The sequence below is a fragment of the Hoplias malabaricus genome, chromosome 3 (genome assembly GCF_029633855.1).
Source record: "Hoplias malabaricus isolate fHopMal1 chromosome 3, fHopMal1.hap1, whole genome shotgun sequence".
NCBI lineage: Eukaryota > Metazoa > Chordata > Actinopteri > Characiformes > Erythrinidae > Hoplias > Hoplias malabaricus.
The window spans coordinates 44558520-44568940 of NC_089802.1; the positions used below are offsets into that span (position 1 = coordinate 44558520).

The 10421-nt window shown below is 39.2% G+C and overlaps 1 long non-coding RNA gene across 3 annotated transcripts in view; it reads left to right on the forward strand.

Moving 5' to 3' along the window:
* The window catches only part of LOC136692082 (uncharacterized), an 11728-nt gene extending 8603 nt beyond the window's left edge, over nt 1-3125 (forward strand). Inside the window, exons 4-7 of one of the 3 annotated variants that reach the window (XR_010801920.1) lie at nt 1157-1293; nt 1969-2093; nt 2228-2420; nt 2525-3125. This is a non-coding gene — a long non-coding RNA (uncharacterized lncRNA). The remainder of the gene's footprint in view (nt 1-1156; nt 1294-1968; nt 2094-2227; nt 2421-2524) is intronic. The other 2 variants (XR_010801922.1, XR_010801921.1) reach the window with 2 other exon arrangements.
* Nucleotides 3126-10421: the final 7296 nt, after the last annotated feature.

The following is a 10421-nucleotide window of genomic DNA, read 5'->3' on the forward strand; positions in this document are numbered from 1 at the left end:
CATTGTTCAGCAAAACAATGCAGCAGCTCCTGGTATTAGTGCATCTCCATGCGAGAGTCACCAAACAACAGTCAGCAGGCCAACAATAGCACAAGCATGCTGTTGAAACCGGAGAGAGGCTGGATTTTAGAACTGGCTGGAAGAGATTCTTCCACTATGCAGAAGAACAAAATCCGCCTTTATGGAAAAGATTAACAAAACAGAAAAAGCCACAAAAGTGTATGACATTATAGGCGATGTTGAAAGATTACGAATGAACGTGGCTATGCATGCCGTTTGACTTTTATTTTGTCTGATATGTGCGTGGTCTTATGCACACACAAGAAAGACACATAGCGGTGCTCAGACAGTATGAAAAAACAAGTCTGTTTAGGATAACAAGGCCCCATTTTGTGCTATGACAATGCAACAAAAGAGGAAATCCCCCAAGTGTCCTTTGGGGACCGCTGATGGCTGCCTGACATGACGTGCCGGTAAACATCAGGAGAGATCAGCCAAGAGTTCCATATTTTCAACCGCTTTTGAAATGTCTGGAACATGTTTTATGAACTGTGAGCTAGAATGAAGGTCATACAATGGTCAACACAATGGCAATCCACGCCTTTTAATGTGGAATGTTATATTTAAGGAGAAAAACAACTGTTGTTTGTACATACCTAAAGTTTAACTCGTCTGTACGTTTTTATTTTTTTTTTATTTAGTTTTCACTCACATGTTTAGTGTTGTAGCACACTTTCAGGCAATTAGCACTCTCCCAAATGTAGAGTCAGTTCAAACTACAGCAAACCTAATTCAGTACTACCCACCTATGATGCAGTGATAGAACAATATCCTCATCTCAGTTCATGCTTTTCAACATTTGTGGGTAGGGGTCTAAAAACCTAAAAAATGCCATTTTATAGCCTAGCATACCAGACGGAGACACTTTTTGAAAAATTGTGAGTGGTTGAGGGTGTGTTCCTGCTTTATGCCCAATGATTCTGGATAAGACACACCAAACCCTGACTGGCCCCGAAGATGAATAAGTTAAAGAGTTAATGTAACCTGGCTTTGAGATTATTTTTGTTAATTCAGTGCTCTCCCCAATTTAGTCATGACTGACCATTTACTACTAGCTCTACCCCATAATAAAATGTTATACTATGCTGTGTGATAGGGGAGAAGTAGGATCATCCTCTCACCCTGAGAGAATGAGGAAGGTTGCACATTCTTGAACTCCCTGCCACAATCTCCTGAAGGCTGGCTCTGCTACTTGGAATCATTGGCAGGGGGTTTTACATCAAATGACTGCAGGTGATGCAGATCTATGTAGAACTACAATTTCAAAATCTGTCAGCATAATTTGATATGTTTGCAGTTTGTGACAGTATGAAAGTGCAAGAAAAAATTATAGTGGCATATGTAGCATGAGGGAAAACCTGTCATTCAATCCTGTCTGCTATCACAGACTGTTTAAATAACCTTTTGGGTTTACGTGTAGGTGGCGAGTGAGTGAGTAAGTGAGTTAAAAGCCAGCTCCATGAGGTTCTGGTACCTCATGGGATAAGGCTGATCAATAAAAGGATCAATACAAAATTTGACCTTGTAGTTTTACTGCTACTTATGTGTTCTACCCTGTACATAAAGAAAATGTATTAAACTGTTATGTCCAATGCAGTGTAGTGGTACACAGCAACTTCACAAGTGCTAAATAAACACTATTAGTGTTAAATGAATACAAAGAGTGTTAAAGAGTGTTGCATTTTAACACAATGTTGAGTTAACACTAGGGAATTTGCTGTGTACTCTTGCATGGTGCATCATCTGTACCTTAACTCAGAGAAGAGGACTTGTTCTGGACTGTTTTGTTCTTTACATATTTAGTTCAATTTAATATGTATTTAAGATGTTTAAAAATGTTGCTTTTTAACAGCCTACATTGGGGAACTAGACCATAGCTATTCAGTAGCTGTTTTTTTTTTCTGACAGCATTGTCTAGTCATGTATCTGAACACCTCTACTACAAAAATAACTGAATGGCATGAAGCTGGACATCCCTACCAGAACACAGCCGATTAAGGAGCTTGGCATATAGCCAAAAGGCCTAGCAATAAGTAACAAATCACTCTTGGTATCATTTTTCTGTCCCTAATTTTCTTTCTCCATGTTCTGCATAGTTCAGCACATGACAGTTACGGTCTGCTTCTTCAGATGTGATGTTAAAATATCGTCTCTTGTTTTTATGGAGACGACCCATGTCCAGAGCTCAGAAGCCCTGCTGTCTCACAATATGAACCAGATTTGACACACTGTGAGAGAGAGTGAAAGAAAGACAGAGAGAGAAACACACACGCAGAGAGAGAGAGCGAGAGACTAAGACACAGAGAAGTAGAATCCCCCTCTCATTCTTTCCGAGGGGTCACACAGTACAAGGGTCAGAGGTGATAAAAATATCGTGGTCACACTAGATCAGTAATAATAAGCACACTCAAATCCTTGACCCATGTAAAGTCTCATTTCTATCTCTTCTCTCTCTTTCTCCTAGAACAACATCCACCGCTTTCCACCCTCTGCTGTGGTGAGGAGAATGCTGCTGTTTTCTTTGCACTGTCCACCACGTCCTCAAAACACATGCTGCAGAAAACAAAGGCCTCCTCTCGGTTTCATTAGCTTTAGGCTGCGGTCAGGAGGTCACCGAGGCCAGAGTCCCCTGACTGCTCTGTGCTACAAACAATTAAAAGGCTTGTTTTTCTGGGTTGGGTTTTTGATTAAATCCGTACTGTAATATTACAGTGTGCTGTTATGTCTGGAGCAGAAAAATGAAAACAAGCAGCTTTTATTGAGGAAATGAAGTCCACACTGAAGCCACGATATGAGGCGAGAGGTGGAGGATACTCCCTTTTCAGGGTCAAGAGACAAAGACAGGGACAGGGACTTTTATAGATATCTATACATAAATGTCTAGACTGTGCCTTGTTATATTTAATAATGTCAACTTAAAATATAATCCGTCAGAGGCCTCAAATCTTCCTTGTTTACTGCTATAAAGATATGTCATCGTCTCCAAAATAGTCATTTTAATAGAATGAATAACGAGACATATTTCTTGTTTTTTTCACATTGACTCTATGTACACAAACACACACACACACACACAAAAGCCATAATTATTTTTTTATGTACAAAAATAGCCCAAAATGTAAGTCATTTTATTTGCCTGTAAAAATAAATATAAATGACTTTTGTTTTAATTGGCTGCCCTGTACTGAGCTTCATTCAAAAATACACTCCATAAGTTGAACATAAATGGACACACTGAAATGCTGCTGGCTAAACAGGCAATTTCTATATAAAACTATGCTCTAACTTTCATGACATCACAAAACCGAGGAATTGAAATTAGCTAGTTTTATCTTTTTAACCGACACATATGGGTTTTGAAATATTAAAAATGTCGATGCTTCAGTATACATTTTATTTTTGTGAAAAAGGTTAGGACATCTAGTTTTTCATTATATGTCACAAAATTACACAAATAAATGAATAATTGAATAGGATATAGTGCTTTATTCTGACAGTAAGGATAAAATACAGATATGTTTTATAGTGTTTACAGCATAATTCCAAGCACCCTCTTATTAATCCAAAGACACTTTGGATTCTCTCCCAAAAACATTCATTTTATTTGATTCAGTGAAAGTTTAAAGAACAATCTTCCCACTGAAGTGTAGTTCCCGAATAATGGGTCTAAAGATGAATAGCTGAATGCTAAGGCTGCAGTTTAAGGGGTTAAACACTGTGAAGATAGAGGCGGTGTCATTTATAGGACTGTGGGGTGCTCCAGGCCTGCTGGCCACATTATCTTTATTGATGTCTATAGAGACAATGGCTGGTGTCCGTAAGTGATTTGTCATCAATATCCAAGCTGAAGTACATATGCTGCTATAGATCTGGGCCATGGGTTCAGTGGCAGAGCAGAGGGAACATGCTGGGGTCATTTGCTTAATGTGTTGATATTGATGTGCTGGCTGGGGGTGGGGCTAACCTTTAACAGAAGAGAGAGGCAAAGCAGGTAGGACACCTGTTTACCGAGAAGCAGGAAGTGTGCCTCAGTGATTTTGGAGCAAATGAAAAAGAGAGAGAGAGAGAGAGAGAGAGAGAAGGGGGTGGGGGATTCCTAATACAATTTTCTTTTCTTATTGGAAACAGAGAGAAGGGTAGGGCAGGTAATTGGGGCTTGAGCTTTTTGTAGCCTCAGGTGACGAGAGAGGGAGAAGAAGGTGTGAGAACAAAATAAAGAGACTCTCGGTGTGTTTCTTTTCTCTTCCTATTCGCCAACTGGCTTCAGGCTCTGCATTTCTCCAGCCTCTTTTGCTTTCTCTGTCTCTCTCTCTCTCGCTCTCTCTCTTTCATTGGTATTGTGCTGTCACTCAAAGTTATGTGAAAACTCCTCCCACTGCACACAGAGTGGTTTTAAGCTCATGAGAACCTGTTCACTCTCCAGTACATCCCCCCACCCTCTCTTTCTCTCTTTCTGTTTAAGCTCACCTGCAGCGTACTACTCCCCAAAACTTCCTCCCTGCTCTCTGCCTCTCTCTTCATTGGGTTCATCACCGTCCTGTGATTTGTGGCATTTATGGGCTTGCTGATCTGCAGCAGCTGGACGTCATATGTACGGCTTCCCTACAGAACAAATTGTTTGCAGCAGTGGCTTGTAAATATTGCTTATAGTTTTAAAATCACTGGTTCTTGACTACTGCAATGGTAATGCCATTGCCATTAGTGGCAGATGTAGTACACACACATCTGGTGGTGGTGTGTGTCCGTGTGTGTGCGGGCGGGGGTGGGGCGGGGGGTGATATGAACAGATAAAAGAGTACATTGACAAAGACTAGCTGTAAGATTAATAACAGATAATGTTGACCTGAAAGTCCACTGATGCTGCAGAGTTAAACAGCTAACCCTAATTTGGCCAGCAAACAACATTTATTACTCAGTATAAAGTTTTGTAGTTTGTGTTTTGTAGTTTTTCTGTAGCATGCCATGGTATTGCATGGTACATTAAAATGATTTAACAAAACCAGTTAAACTGCTGGTTACTGTGTTATTTTTAAGCTGAAGAAAAACGTGGTTGAGATATCGATATGAGAAAATAAGATGAAATTTACTCTAGATGTTTAGTGTCTGTTAGCAGTATTAGATTTGTAGCGCTAGCACTGAGGCAGCACATTTTAGAAATAAGAATTTTTAAACACATTTCAAAGCTCTGCATGTTTCAAGGTGGAACGAAGTGTTTGAGGGGGGGAAAACCACAGTTGTTTGTACCTGAATTAATTTAAACTACTTATTTGAGATTTTATTCACTGTTTGAATGCCATCTCCCACGTTTGGAGACATTTTTACCTTAAGTGACCCGAAACAGCAAAAATAAGTCAATATTACCCACCTATGAAACAGGTGTAGAGCAATCCTCGTTTTGGTTCTTGCTTTTCAAAGTCTGGAGTTGGCTCTGATGTCTAAAGAAACTCCAGATGCCTCTGCCATGAGCAGAATGAGAGAGAAAGACTAGTGCGCTTCGTAAACACATTAGACCTGTTTCCTGCATGGAAACAGAAACAGGTTTTGTGAATTTTATAAAAAGTGTTTTTTTTATTACTGTTGTGAACTACAACTTTAAGTTATCTAATGCATAGCTATGTCTCATTATGCTAACATTCTCTTTTCTGTCTTTTTACTATCTCTCTTGGATGTTTTACAGTGCATGTGTCTCTGAAGCAGAGTACTGAGGGAGTGAGAATTTACTGTGTGTGTGTGTGTGTGTGGGGAGAGGAGCAGACACTGGAACTCTACTAAAACCACACGTAATCAGAACAAGGCTGTGAGGCCTACTGCCTTACCCTGCGTAACCCCAGAGCAAGTCTGTTTGACTTATTGTGTTTTCTGTTCCTCTACGTTACCGTATGTCATTCTGAGGCTTTTAAAACTATAAATTCTTTTTGTTCGCTATAAGTTTCACGAATGTTGGCATGACTTTTGCCATGTTGGTTTTTGGTAAAGTTCTTATTAAGAACTCTAAAGAAGCTGGATGTCCAGAGCAGCTTGTTTTTCTATACAGGCTTTAGATGGTAGCACTGGGGTGGAGCGCTTGGTTTTGTCAGATTTCACTGCTATGCAAATTATTATTTTAACATTTATTTAATTATCACTACCAGTTGGTTGCCTCATTATTATGCATTTTAATTTATTATTTGATTTGATTTGTTCTGTTGAAATTAACAGTAGATTTGATTCATTAATTATTTTTGTTGCAAATTTAGGTATTAGAAAATACTGGAAGTGGGTTTTTTTGTGTGTTCATTTAGCCCACACAGTGTGACTGTGGGTTTAGAACATGCTAAAAATTCTAATCTAAAGCTAATCAGCAAGAAGGGTCTGACTGTAAAGGATTTGGAATAAGTCATAAATTCATTACCAGTGCATCAATGGGAGCTCGTTTTTTGTGATTAGGAAGTCTAACATTTTCAACATTCATTTCCTGGAAGTCTTCAATGTAACTGAGCTCTATGTGTGTGTGTGTGTGTGTGTGTCCGTCCATTACCTATTTTGTTGTGCTCAGATGTTCACACTGTGATACACAACACAGTGGACCCACCCAAAGAAAGAAAATATCTACCAGTATCATTTTTATAAAGAATTACATGTCTTATTTGTGTGTGTGTGTGTGTGTGTGTGTGTGTGTGTTTGGAGAGTTGGTATGGGAATCTAACATCTATTCCTTACCACCAGATGGACCCTATCCATTATTAATAATTCCCCAAAGTCAGCAGGAATCTGATACCTTATCAATAATTCACACTTCTGTGATCAGGGCCATATTTCTGTAGTGGCTAAGTTAATTATGGGACAAGTAAAATGTTCTTAAGGTCCAGATCTTTAAATTAACAGAAGCCAGATATTGATAAGTCTTTGGAATGCTGTTTGGAATGTAAGTGTTGTGGGGGAGGAGAAGCATGGGGTTGTGCATGTGTTTAAAGCGTTCATATTGTCACTCTTGTATTACCAATGTGCTGATTTTACAAGCGAAGCAGAAGCATTTTTAACTCCTAGTCATTTTTGACCATTTTTAAGTTCAAATGTCTTGAAATTTCACAAGCAGCTAGAAGGTTCAAATAAGGAAAATACAAGGTTTTCTTCTTTTATAGGTATAGGACTTTATAGGTGTTTTGTGGATAAATAATTATGAAAAATATGTAATATGTTTATTTGAGACTCTACTATAGGTTTATAGATCTTACAGTTACCAAAATCTCTATTAAATGTCCATTTCTAAATTGAATGTCATCATTCATCCGATAGTCTGTAAATAAATAAAAACAGGTAACTAACACACACACACACCTTCACACAAAGAGACAGTGAGCTTCTGTGTTATTAAATGCTGTTAGATGATCTCCAGCGTAGGGAGAGTGGCTGTGTATGAGAGAAATATATCCATGGTGGTCATTTGACATTCATGGGCAGAAATGATCATAATGGTATGTTAATTGTGAAGTAATGTGCACTTCTTTCCATTTTGCAAACATTTGGTATTCACTAACATTAACACATTCTACTAAAAATCTGGTGTTTACACAGCATGAATCACCCGAAACATTTTTGGGAACGTCGATTTTACTTGTAAATTACGCGCTCGTGTTTTTGCGAAGGTTGAATGAGGCCCATTGTCCTTACTGATGAACCCATGACATTGTTTTGATTGTTAAGCATAGAATGAATGAACAACATGAGGATTTATAGCTGTATTGACAAATACTTTCAAGTGAAGTACTCAAACCTTTCCACATGTTTTGCATAAACGTTACAAGAATTTGTCAGTGATCCATTTTAGAAAGAGAATAAATCAAAATATGTTGCAGTATTCCTCTAAGCCAGAGGCAGTTCCTGAAACTGAACCAAATACAGATTTTATTTAAAGACCAGATACAGAATGAACAGCACCTATATTTGCATTTATGTGGGTGTGAAAGGATCAGATTTCTCAAAATTGGCCAGAATTGATGGGAAGGTTTAATTGGATCTTTTAAGATTTGCTCTGTATTAATGTCGTTATATTTTTCTTGGAACATTTTCAGTCTGACTGAGCACTCAGTGACACATCACCCAACATCCCCCATCCCTACTCCTTCAGATAAGTGACAAAGAAATGATACCATTTGGTGTTATTCAGAACAGAGGAGAGACAAACAGAGAAGGTGAGAGAGGAAGAAAGGGGAAGAAGGAGTGGGGAGGAGAAATGACTGGAGAAAAAGTAAAGAAAGTATAACAGAAATGAGGGGAGAAGAAAGTATATAACAGTAGAGAGAAGAGGAGAAGTGAATGGAGGAGTGCTAGAGAAGGTCTATAACAATAGAGAAATGTTTGGAGAAAGTTTTACAGAAGGGAGGAGAGGAGAACAATGGAGAGGTGAGATGAACAAAAGAAAAATGACCAGAACATAGTAGAGGAGAAAAAACAAAAGAGAGGCAAGAAGAGAAGTGAACAAAGGAAAGAAGATAAGAGAAATGGAGTACTACAAACTGAAGAGAGGTGAATGTATTAAAACAACGTAAAGGAGAGGAGATGAGAATAATAGAGAGAAGGAAATAATAGGTGAATGGAGAACCAAGACGAGAAGTGAATAGAATCGAACAAGGAAAAGGACATCAGAGGTGAGTACAGTGGAGAAGAGAAGAGAGCAGAAGAGAGCAACAGAGTGGAGAGGAGGGGGATGTAATTTGTTGAGTGACTTAGAATGGACTGATGGTGCTGCAGGGAGAAATAAAGTGGTGAGGCAGGGTCCAGTCCAGTCTGCACGCCTCACTGAAGGATTCATACTTCACTCTTTTACTGGAGTACAAACGCTATTCCGATTTAACTCTAATACATGGGATAGAGGATAATAGCAGCAAGCCTGAAAAGGAAGGTTTGATGTGGGCAAGAAATGGGTTTATGTGTGTGTGTGGGTGTGTGTGAGAGAGAGAGGGAGAGGGAGAGGTTTGATCTGTCTTCACCTCCTCTGATCTTGCTCTTTACTCTCACCCTCTGTGCTCCTTTAAGACGTCACTAATCTGATCTGAGACCCAGAAACATGAGCTTCATTATCGATTCTCTCTCTCTCTCTCTCTCTCTCTCTCTCTCTCTCTCTCTCTCTCTGTGTGTCTTTCTGTATCTATCTATCTCTCTCTCTCTCTCTCACACACACACACACACACACACACTCATGCTGAGGGGATGGTAGGATAAGAGAAACAATAAACCACTGCAAAACCCTTCTGCTAACAAGAATAGTGCGCTTCCACTTATGTATTAATGTACTTGATTCCCACAAGATATCTTCTTTGGTTCTAATAGGTATAACCTACTGGTTTTTGTTTTCCACCATAGATCTATTCTGTGTCTGAGTACAAAACTTTATGTTACCTATTGTATTCTGTTTCACTTGTCAAGTGAATCATTTTATTATTTCAGATATCGACAGTAGTGGATGCACAGTGTTGACTTTAGTACAGTTTGATTCTTGATGCTACATGTTTTGTCAGTTATTATGGAATGATCTACAACTCTAGTAATTATTATGGGCCGCCGGTTCTAAACCCGGTTCAGGTTTCCTCAGGTCGAAGTTGTAGAAGACTAGTATAATCAAATACATTATTCATGTTTTATTATAAAGGGTATTGTGCAATAACATTATTTTATACTACAAAGGCATCTGTGAAAATAAATTCCTAAATACATACACCCATATTGGCAAAAGTATTCAGTCACCCACCCAAATCATTGAATTTACGTGTTCCAATTACATGGCCACAGGTATATAAAGCCAAGCACCTAGGCATGCAGACTGCTTCTACAAACATTTGTGGAAGAATGGATTGCTCTTAGGAGCTCAGTGAATTCCAGCATTATACAGTGATAAGATGTCTCCTGTACAAAAAGGCCAGTCTTGCAATTTGTTTATTACTAAATATTCCACAGTCAAATGTCAGTGCTATTATAATAAAGTGAAAGCTTAGGGAAAGACAGCAACTCCTAATGACATGACATAGTGCACAGAAGTCACCAGCTTTCTGCAGTGTCAATCGCTACAAACCTGCAAACTTAATGTGGCCTTCAGATTAGCACAAGAACAGTGTGTAGAGAGCTTCGTAGAATGGGTTTCCATGGTCGAGCAGCTGCATCCAAGCCTTACATCACCAAGCGCAATGCGAAGCATTGGATGCAGTGGTGTAGAGCACATCACCACTGGACTCTAGAGCAGTGGAGTCGTGTTCACTCGAGTGACGAATCATGCTTCTCCATCTGGCAGTCCGATGGACGAGCCTGGGTTTGGCGGTTGCCAGGAGAACAGTACTTGTCTGACCACTTTGGTGGAGGGGGGGAGGATTATGGTGTGGGACAGTTTC